The sequence below is a fragment of the Hyla sarda genome, chromosome 6, assembly GCF_029499605.1.
Source record: "Hyla sarda isolate aHylSar1 chromosome 6, aHylSar1.hap1, whole genome shotgun sequence".
NCBI classification, from domain to species: domain Eukaryota; kingdom Metazoa; phylum Chordata; class Amphibia; order Anura; family Hylidae; genus Hyla; species Hyla sarda.
Genome location: NC_079194.1, coordinates 245,515,416 through 245,526,676, shown reverse-complemented (window position 1 = coordinate 245,526,676; position 11,261 = coordinate 245,515,416). Strand labels below are relative to the sequence as shown.

General features: G+C 42.1%; 1 protein-coding gene across 7 annotated transcripts in view; it reads left to right on the top strand.

Moving 5' to 3' along the window:
- PKP3 (plakophilin 3) overlaps window positions 1-11,261 on the top strand; it is a 161,563-nt gene that overhangs the window by 98,901 nt on the left and 51,401 nt on the right. The gene's annotated exons all lie outside the window — the stretch shown is intronic.

Here is an 11,261-nt window from a genome sequence, read left to right as displayed (position 1 = left end):
CACCTGCTGCACGAAACGGAGCTTTGTTGCCTATGTAACCCCCCCACGTCTGTTCCCTACCCACCTTATATGTGAGTATAATAAAGAAGAATATAAGAAGACTGGTGAGTGCCAGGTATCATTTCATCTTTTACTTTGTTGGATATTCATGAACGCTTTCAACTAGCCAGATCACCACTGTCACCACAGCACTATTAGTGCGAGCGTTGCCCAGAGAGACTGCACTAATTCTCCGTACACACAGTGCCGTATGCATATCTATTATATGATGGTAATAAAGTCTCCTAATGCTCCGAACTCTTGATCTGGCTTTAAGGAACATTGCTAATATTATCTGATGGGGTCAATGACAGAGTATTTGCCAATGGAATATATAATGAGATGTTTTACATGATATTTATCACTGGAGAGCCCGTACTGTACAGCCTTGTTATTCTGCGGGTGACTGACACGTTCCTCTTCTAGTCCTCAAGGGGTATTCCAAGGATAGCATCTTCTAGCATGAACGGCAGACATTTCAGGAGTAGCTATAGCAGGTGTAGTGGTAGCAGTCACACCTGGTGCCCCAAGGGACCCAAAAGCACTTCTTTCTCAAAAGGAGACACTAATATTATAAAAATCACATGGCACGTGGGGGCCTTGATACAGATTAAGCATTGGGGTCCAGGAGCATTAGTGACATCTTGTTAGGCTTTAGAAAACAAGTGACCACACGTATGTTGTTGAGCTCATAAGGGGTCCCTATTCTGTGGATAAGGGGGGTAAGTGATTTAGTTTGGAATACCCCTTTTTAAAATCAGGTCTCAACTGTAACCATGTTAGAGCCCTTCAAACTTGTTATGAACGTTGGTTGGTCCCAGATTTCAGATTCACTGATTTGACCTGCTGCTAAGGCCGCGTTCACATCACCACTTGCCGACAGGTTTCTTGTATACGTCGTCATCCTGTCAAAACGATATGCAGACATATACATAAATGTACAGACATAGGCCCCATTGACTGAAATGACCGAATGTCTGGGTAGTTTTTCAAACATTTACTGGTGAGAGTTATCAAAACCTGTCAAGAGAAAAAGTCGCCCGTAGCAACCAATCAGATCGCTTGTTTAATTTTTTTTTTAGAAACCTTGTTAAAAATTAGAGGCAATCTGGTTGCTATGGGCAACATTTCCTCTGCACAGGTTTTGATAAATCTCCCCCATACATATTTTTTAACTTGGACCCTAAAGCTCATATTTGTTCAGAAAAGGACCCTAATGTAGTCATTATGGGACTATGCTCAGACTATGGAAGTCAATGGTGCCTGTACGTTTTAAGTATATGCAAGGATCCCATTATGACAGGATACAAAGAAAAACATGTCAGCAAATGATAACATGACCGCGGCCTTAGCCTGATTGAAGTAGTTTTTCAGTATCAAAAAAAAAAAAAAAAGAAACAGCGCCATTCCTGTCTGCTGGCTGTGTCTGGTATTGCATCTCTACTTCATTTACTTGACTAGGCTTGAGTGGTAATACCAGGTATAGCCCATAGACAAGAGGGTGCTATATCCAGTTTACAAAAAGAGTTCTCTTTCTATTCCTGAACAATTTTTAGAAGAGTCATTTATTAGAGAGAATGGAATCCTTATATGAGGATAGAAGCTGAAAGCGTAATTCACCAGTTCATAGTACACAGATACAATCTCTGGGCTGCACGCTGTATGATGCAATTGTGTGGAGTCCATAGTTCATTGTGTCAGGTTCACTATTAAGTTGTATCTGGTTGGTGGACGTATGAGGAGTTATTTTTATATTCCATGTACGGATTGTCATATATATATATATATATATAATCTCTGGAAGGTACATGATGTGTGGTACTACCAATGTGAAAGCAATAAGGTACAAGGTGTCCACGCCAAGCTCTGTTATGGAAAAATGTCTGTTTTGCTGCAGTTTCCATTGATATCTAATATACATAGAGTATAAAAAGTGTCAAGTATGGGAATATTTTTGGTTGAATGAGAGGAACATCCTCGGGTCTTTGCATTATGACTTGCATTACTGTGCAGATATTGGGTGGGGTGGAATACGCTCTTGGCAAGCTAAGTCCTGTTTCCCCTGTGTGTGAAGAGGCTTGGGCCCATTCCACATGCACACGGCGTAGTACACATTCCTGCAGGATGATGTTCGGGTTTATTGCTGGTGACTTGTGGCTGTCCTCTGTCCGGGCAGGAATGGGTGTGTACTCGCCCCTGTGCTGTTGTCACCGGTGTGTATTAAGGAGGCGCATGGCAGGGTGGAGGGATAAGGGAGTGTACATACCTTTCACCTTGGTGTTGAATTTCGGATGCTATGTGTATAGACCTGTAGTAGTCATTATGAGTAGGAAGCGGCAATATCATAAGGAGTCTATAACCAATGTTGTGCTGTAGGATCCCACATACGCCTTCGAGAGATTAGCTAAGTGTAACATTATTACCATAAAGCTAATAAACATTGGATTCTTTATCTGACCCACATAAAATTGGGAATGGCTGCAATTTACCCGATAGTGTAAAAATATTTTTACATTTTTATTTTTTATAATTTTTTTTTTTTTTTTTTGGGGGGGGGGGGGGGCGGCAAAATATCTCTTGGTTAATGACCACAGCCACAGGGTGTAGAAGTGGTACTCACACAGGCAACTAACACCTTGAAGGCCAAATATGCACCCGATCCATACCAGATCCCTTAACCATCATGTGTCATTTATAGTACTAGCGTCCTCCTTTTAAAGGGGTGCTCCACTGCCCCAGTGTCCAAAACATTTTGTTCTGAACGCTGGGTGCCGGCAACTGGGGTCGTGATGTCGCGGCCACGCCCCCAAGTGACGTCACCCCTTGCCCCCTCGAAACGCTGGGTGCAGTCAGTGAGGGTCGTGACGTCATGCACACTCCCCCTAGTGACATCACACCACGCCCCCTCAATGCAAGTCTATGGGAGGGGGCGTGGCGGCCAAGACCACATCTTGTAGAGACCATCGGAGGGAGGTGGGGAGAGACAGGAGGCTCGGAGGCTACAAACCGGTAAGTTTCGTGCAAAGTGCACTTCTTCCGGCCTCGTGAGGCTGGAAGAAGTGCACTTTGCACGAAACTTACCGGTTTGTAGCCTCTGAGCCTCCCGTCTCTCCCCCGGCTCCCTCCGATGGTCTCTACAAGATGTGGTCTTGGAACACGTTGCTGGTCTTCTTTATTATTGCTTCATTTGGAGTATTACTTGAGGGGAAAATTCTGATGTATACCTCGAACATGGGGAAAAAATTGGTTTCAAACCCAGTCTACCTAACATCCTTGAATCCCTCATTCATGCATCAAGCATGATAAGTAGTTCGGCACTCTACGAAAGAGGAGTCATGAACCCTTGAAGAGTTGTAATGTCGGCCATCTTGGTTGTCACTGATATATCATATGTCAGAAATGTCTAAACTGAGTTTTTAACAACAAGACAAGTCAAGAGCTAACACTTACTGACAAGTCATAAACTGGACTATAACATGGTTGGCCCACAGCACTTTATTTTGGAGCCCAATGAATGAGATATGTAAATGGTTCCTTGACACTAATCTTTGCTTTTCAAAATTTTTTTTCACAAATTCATCATATTGGACGATCTAAAAGATTTAAAAACAGTTGAATTGAATTTGCTTAAACTCAGTATGTATTGTTTAGAGAACCCTTCTGGAATATCCAACCTTAAAGGGGTACTCCGGTGGAAAGCTTTTTTGTTTTAAATGAACTGGTACCAGAAAGTTAAAACAGAATTGTAAATTACTTCTATTAAAAAATATTTATCCTTCCAATACTTATTAGCAGCTGAATGCTACAGAGGAAATTCTTTTTCTTTTTTGTCTTGTCCACAGTGCTCTCTGCTGACACATCGGTCCGTGTCAGGAACTGTCCAGAGTAGCATAGGTTGGCTATGAGGATTTTCTCCTGCTCTAGACAGTTCCTGATACGGGCATCAGGTGTCAGCAGAGAGCACTTTGGACAAGACAAAAAATAAATTCAAAAAGTAAAGAATTTCCTCTGTAGCATTCAGCTGCTAAAAAGTACTGGAAGGATAAAGACATTTACAAATCTGTTTAACTTTCTGGCACCAGTTGATTAAAAAAAATGTTTTCCATCGTAGGACCCCTTTTAACCTAAGGCCGATGACTTTCTTCAAAGCATTCAGCAAACCAGTTGTGCAAAGTAAATGATCAATCCCTGTCCTGAGTATCTGGAAGTAGTTTTTTTTTCCAGTTTTTTCTTCTTCTTCTCTTCTAGTCTTGTCCAGCAACCTTAGCTTTTCCTCCCCAAATAGATAATGGAAGCCCATTGTATTGTGTCTCTGTCACCAGCCCCCTCTCTATTAGAGGCTAGAAAGGGAGAATGATAGGATAGGAACGGGAATACATACTGATCATTTATCTTAGTTTTTTATATTTTTTTCAACATATCCAAAGTGAATAATATCTGATACATGGAATGGCTTTACTTTTTTGCATTCTGTGTGTTTTTTTTTTTTTATTTATTTTTTTTTTTTTTTATAAATTTTTTTTTGGGTCCTGATGAAACAAAATGATAGACATGGAATGCATATAGGCAAACTGATTCATTTAGACACAATATTGAATCGCTATGAAATTAGTATTTGCTGCTGATTTTATGCATCAAAATCCACAGTGAAAAATACGGAAATAGAACATTTCTAGCTTGTGACCTACTTTCACATAATGTTAAGGTTCACTAAAATAAAAGGTAAAAAGCCGATAGTTGGAGGGAGAATTTTATCAGTGCAGGTCATGGAGCCTTAATAAATGCTAAGGACTGTGCTATTTAGCAGTGTTCTGTCACTTCTTGCTGCTATTTAGCAGGACATTGTAACTTCACTCTGTAAACCAATGAGTGTACTTCTGTCTTACACTTCTTTATAGACGGTTTCTCACATACTTGATTCTGTGCACCAATAGACCCAAACACCTCCTCGCAGAATGGTGCATTAGCATGGATTACATTTAGGGGCCCACCGGTACTTACCTGCTTCCCAGTGGGTCAGTCTGATCCGGGGATTAACCTATGAACCAACAGAATGAAACCTACAGTTACTGCTTTTCTTGTAGAGCCCTTCCATAAGATTATAGCTCCAAAAATGACTGTAGTCTCTAGTCTAGTACTTAGGTGCAGAAAACAGACTCTTGTAAACTAGGAAATCTGTTATTTTATAGATCAATATTTACAATAATCATGTTATGTTGGATTTGGCTCAGAAGGTGCTGTTTCCATCCAGTACCAGGACCCCTTCATTGAAAGCATGAGTAGAGGGCCAAGTTCCCAAATCCTTAGGGAAGATTCACATGCACTAGGTTTGCTGCAGGTTATTTATGCTTAAAGGGGTACGCAGCTGCCCCATCGTTTGGTACATTTTGTTCCAGACACCTGGAGTGGGGGTCGTGATGTCACAACCACGCCCCCTCAATGCAAGTCTATGGTAGGGGGCGTGGTCATGATGCCACGACCCCTGACGCCGGCACCCAGCGTTCTAAACCAACGCTGGGTGCTGCACAGAGATTGCCAGAGTCCCAGCTGCGGGACCCCCACGATCAGACATCTTATCCCCTATTCTTTGGATAGGGGATAAGATGTCTAGGAGTAACCCTTTAAATTCCTAGTTAAAACCCACAACCATTCCATCCTGTGTACATTTTCCCTATTTTAAAGGGGGTACTCCACTGGAAAATATTTATTATTATTATTATTATTATGATTTTTTTTTTTTTATCAACTGGTGCCGGAAAGTTAAACAAATTTGTAAATTACTTCTATTTAAAAATCTTAATCCTTCTAATACTTATCAGCTGCTGTATGCTCCACAGGAAGTTCTTTTCTTTTTGAATTTCCTTTCTGTCTGACCACAGTGCTCTCTAATGACACCTCTGTCCATGTCAGGAACTGTCCAGAGCAGCATATGTTTGCTATGGGGATTTTCTCCTGCTATGGACAGAGGAGGCAGCAGAGAGCACTGTGGTCAGACTGGAAAAAACAACTCAACTTCCTCTGTAGTATACAGCAGCTGATAAGTACTGGAAGGATTAAGATTTTTACATATAAGTAATTTACAAATCTTTACTGGCACCAGTTGTTTTAAAATAAAGAAATAAATGTTTTCCAGTGGAGTACCCCTTTATAAAAGCACTCCAGGATTTTTCAGCCTGGTGAGAGTAGTCACTTTTAGTGCAGTGGGGACTGGAACCATTGTCATAGTGGGGAAACAACAACTTTCCTGGAGTGCTTCTTTAATAAGTATCCTGTAAAATGATAAATGCTTTCTTTTCACTGACTGTCTTTCTATTGACTTCTCTATGCAGATATTTGAAGACTTTAAAATGTATGTAAAGAAGGTTTTCCTTCATAGTCTAGGTATTCCTTCTTTACCATACAGGCTACAGCTTGTTCACTTATAGAAAGATAGTAACTTGGCAATATACCAAAATTCCCCAAAGCAAAGACACTACCACACAATAGTCCCAAAAATTATATACTCTTTATGAAATTCACATTTAAAAAACAAGTAAAATTATCTATGGCACCAGTAACTACTTCTATGAATTATATTGTAAGATGTAATAAATTATAAATTAAATGATATCGTATAGTTTATGCTATGCAAAGATATTGTACTCATTATATGGATGCACTATAGCAGCATATCTGTAAATATGTTGTAAACTTTTATATGCTGCTATAGTGCATGCATATATATATATATCCCTAATTTTACCCCAAAAACCCAGGAAAAGTTATTGACTCGACTATAAGCCTAGGGTGGGAAATACCTCATCCCCCCATGTAATCATCCAGACCCCCGTCATCATCCCCCCCCTGTCAATCCCTTCATCAGTGGTCTTCAACCTGCAGACCTCCAGATGATGCAAAACTACAACTCCCAGCATGCCCGGACAGCCATCGGCATGCTGGAAGTTGTAGTTTTGAAACCTCTGGAGGTCCGCAGGTTGAAGACCACTGCGGCCTTCGTCATCATCCAGCCCCCCCCCTCTCCCCCCTTTTGTTTTGTACTCACCTCCCCATGGTGGGAAGTTAGGGTGAGCTGGTCCGGGCCATCAATGCTGCAGGGACCGTCCGGTTGGGATGGTTAGTCGTTGCGGGCTGTCCATCTTCACCGGGGGGGGGCCTCTTCTCCGCGCTTCGGCCCCAGCACCAGAGTAGTGACGTTGCCTTGACGACGACGCACAGGGACGTTGCGCATGAACGTCCCTGTGCGTCGTCGTCAAAGCAACGTCACTACTCCGGGACTGGGGCCGGAGCGCGGAGAAGAGGCCCCCCCCCCGGTGAAAATGGACAGCCCGCAACGACTAACCATCCCAACCGGACGGTCCCTGCAGCATTGATGGCCCGGACCAGCTCACCCTAACGTCCCGCCGAGGGGAGGTGAGTACAAAACAAAAGGGGGCAGGGGGGGGACTGGATGATGACTAAGGCCGTAGTGGTCTTCAACCTGCGGACCTCCAGAGGTTTCAAAACTAAAACATCCAGCATGCCCGGACAGCCGATGGCTGTCCGGGCTTGCTGGGAGTTGTAGTTTTGCAACATCTGTAGGTCCGCAGGTTGAAGACCACTGAAGAAGGGATTGACAGATGGAGTTCACTCGAGTATAAGCCGAGGGGGGCGTTTTCAGCACGAAAAATCGTGCTGAAAAACTCGGCTTATACTCGAGTATATACGGTAGTACAATATCTTTGCATAGCATAAACTATACAATATCATTTAATTTATAATTTATTACATCTTACCATATAATTCATAGAAGTAGTTACTGGTACCATAGATAATTTTACTTGTTTTCTTTTTTTTTTTTTTTTTTTGTGAAATTAATAAAGAGTATATCATTTTTTGGATTAGTGTGATAGTGTCTTTGCTTTGGGGAATTATGATTTAGCGACACTCCACTAAGACTTATTCTGACAGATTTATTATACGTTCTTGTTTTTCTTTGGTGTATGATTAGCAATATAGCACTGTAAAAATAAGCTGTTCCAAGCGCATGCTACATATAATCTGCGCTGTTTTCATTCCGAGCACTCTTGTTTTCTCTTCTGTAATCCTCTACAAGTCGTTCCATCCTAAATTCAACAAAGCTAGATCCATCCTTGAGTTCTTGTTTTTGTGGGCTTTGTAAAGTTGTATTCTTTTACACAAAGTGTTATGTTTGTTGATGTCTCAAGGATGTGTACACTTTGGCCCATTTTTGTAGTAGTCTCAGTGCTATTGTGCATATAGTAGTATTTTCCATCGAAACAAGTGGTGTGCTCACTCCCCCCGGTGCGCCCTGACCAGACTGGACTGGACGTATCCACACAATAGCAAGAAGAAAAGGATTGTCCAGCGCAGATTTGTGAAACGTATGGTAACTTCTTTATTAGAATAAAATAGTTGCCATGGGAAACAGCAAGGATTCAATAAACGTGACGCGTTTCGGCCCTCACATTTATTGAATCCTTGCTGTTTCCCATGGCAACTATTTTATTCTAATAAAGAAGTTCCGTTTCACAAATCTGCGCTGGACAATCCTTTTCTTCTTGCTATTGTGTGGATACGTCCAGTCCAGTCTGGTCCGGGCGCACCGGTGGGAGTGAGCAGGAATACACCACTTGTTTCGATGGAAAATACTATATGCACAATAGCACTGAGACTACTACAAAAATAGTCATGTCAGACAAAAAGAGACCCGACGAGGGCAGGGATAATCGAAATTGGAGGCAATTTCACTAATTGAGGAAATACGACGGAAAATACTAAGAAGAAAAGGATTGTCCAGCGCAGATTTGTGAAACGTATGGTAACTTCTTTATTAGAATAAAATAGTTGCCATGGGAAACAGGGCAGATTTGTGAAACGTATGGTAACTTCTTTATTAGAATAAAATAGTTGCCATGGGAAACAGCAAGGATTCAATAAACGTGAGGCGTTTCGGCCCTGCGGGCCGAAACGCGTCACGTTTATTGAATCCTTGCTGTTCCCCATGGCAACTATTTTATTCTAATAAAGAAGTTCCGTTTCACAAATCTGCGCTGGACAATCCTTTTCTTCTTAGTATTTTCCGTCGTATTTACTCAATTAGTGAAATTGCCTCCAATTTCGATTATCCCTGCCCTCGTCAGGTCTCTCTTTGTCTGACATGACATGTTATTGTTTTACCTGTCCTACAAACTGAAGAATGTAAAGGAAAGGGGGCTAGAGGACACTGTCCAAACAAGACCTGCAGAGCAACATTTTGCTGGTCGTACTGTATCTGTGTTTTACGTTTGGTCAAATGACTATGGAAGTTGCGAAACTATAAAAGGAAAGTTTCCTATATGTTTGAAAGGGGTAATCCAGGGAAAAACTTTATGGCTCCAGAAATATAAACAGATTTGTAAATTACTTCTATTAACCCCTTAAGGACGCAGGGTTTTTCATTTTTTGCATTTTCGATTTTTCCTCATTACCTTTTAAAAATGATAACTCTTTCAATTTTCCAGCTAAAAATCCATATGATGGCTTATTTTTTGCGTCACCAATTCTACTTTGCAGTGACATTAGTCATTTTACCCAAAAATCCATGGCGAAACGGAAAAAAAAAATCATTGTGCGACAAAATCGAAGAAAAAACGCCATTTTGTAACTTTTGGGGGCTTCCCTTTCTACGCAGTGCATATTTCGGTAAAAATGATACCTTATAATTATTCTGTAGGTCCATACGGTTAAAATGATCCCCTACTTGTCTAGGTTTGAATTTGTCGTACTTCTGGAAAAAATCATAACTACATGCAGTAACTTTATACGTTTAAAAATTGCATTTTCTGACCCCTATAACTTTTTTTTTATTTTTCCACGTACAGGGCGGTATGAGGACTCGTTTTTTGCGCCGTGATCTGAAGTTTTTATTTGTAGCATTTTTGTTTTGATCGGACTTTTTGATCACTTTCTATTCATTTTTTAATGGTATAAAAAGTGACCAAAAATACTTTTTTGGAATTTGGAATTTATTTGTGCGTACGCCATTGACCGTGCGGTTTAATTAATGATATATTTTTATAGTTCGGACATTTACGCACGCGGCGATACCACATATGTTTATTCTTATTTACACAGTTTAATTTTTTTTATGGGAAGAGGGGGGTGATTCAAACTTTTATTAGGGAAGGGGTTAAATTACCTTTATTAACACTTTTTTTGTACTTATTTTTTTTTGCAATGTTATAGATCCCATAGGGACCTATAACACTGCACACACTGATCTCTCATGCTGACCACTGGCATGTATTAACACGTCTGTGATCAGTGTTATCGGCGCTTGACTGCTCCTGCCTGGATCTCAGGCACGGAGCAGTCATTCGTCAATTGGACACAGAGGAGGCAGGTAAGGGCCCTCCAGGTGTCCTGTAAGCTGTTTGGGACGCCGTGATTTCACTGCAGTGGTCCCGAACAGCCCGACTGAGCAGCTGGGATACTTTCACTTCAGATGCGGCGGTCAGCTTTGATCGCTGCGTCTGAAGGGTTAATACAGGGCATCACCGCGATCAGTGATGTCCTGTATTAGCCGCGGGTCCTGGCCGTTGATAGCCGCCGGGACGGACCCCGCGTGACCCCGCGGCATATCGCGGGAGCCGGCAGAGGACATAAATATATGTCCTTCGTCGTTAAGGGGTTTAAATATCTTAATCCTTCCAGTACTTATCAGCTGCTGAAGTTGAGTTGTTCTTTTCTGTCTGACAACAGTGCTCTCTACTGACACCTCTGCTTGTCTCAGGAACTGTCCAGAGTAGGAGCAAATCCCCATAGCAAACCTCTAATGAAGTTGATATTAAAAAAAAAGTTTTTTTTTCCTGGAATTCCCCTTTAAAGGGGTACTCCACCCCTAGACATCTTATCCCCTATCCAAAGGATAGGGGATAAGATGTCAGATCGCCGGAGTCCCACTGCTGGGGACCCCGGGGATCGCTGCTGCAGCACCCCGCGATCATTACTGGGCAGAGCGAGATTGCTCTGCACATAATGACGGGCAATACGGGGGCCGGAGCATTGTTACGTCACGGCTCTGCCCCTCGTCACGGCCCGCCCCCGTCAATACAATTCTATGGGAGGGGGCGTGGCGGTCGTCACGCCCCCTGCCATAGACTTGCATTAAAGGGACGGGCTGTGATGTCATGAGGGGCGGAGCCAGGACGTCACGCTGCTCCGGCCCCTGTATCGCCCGTCAT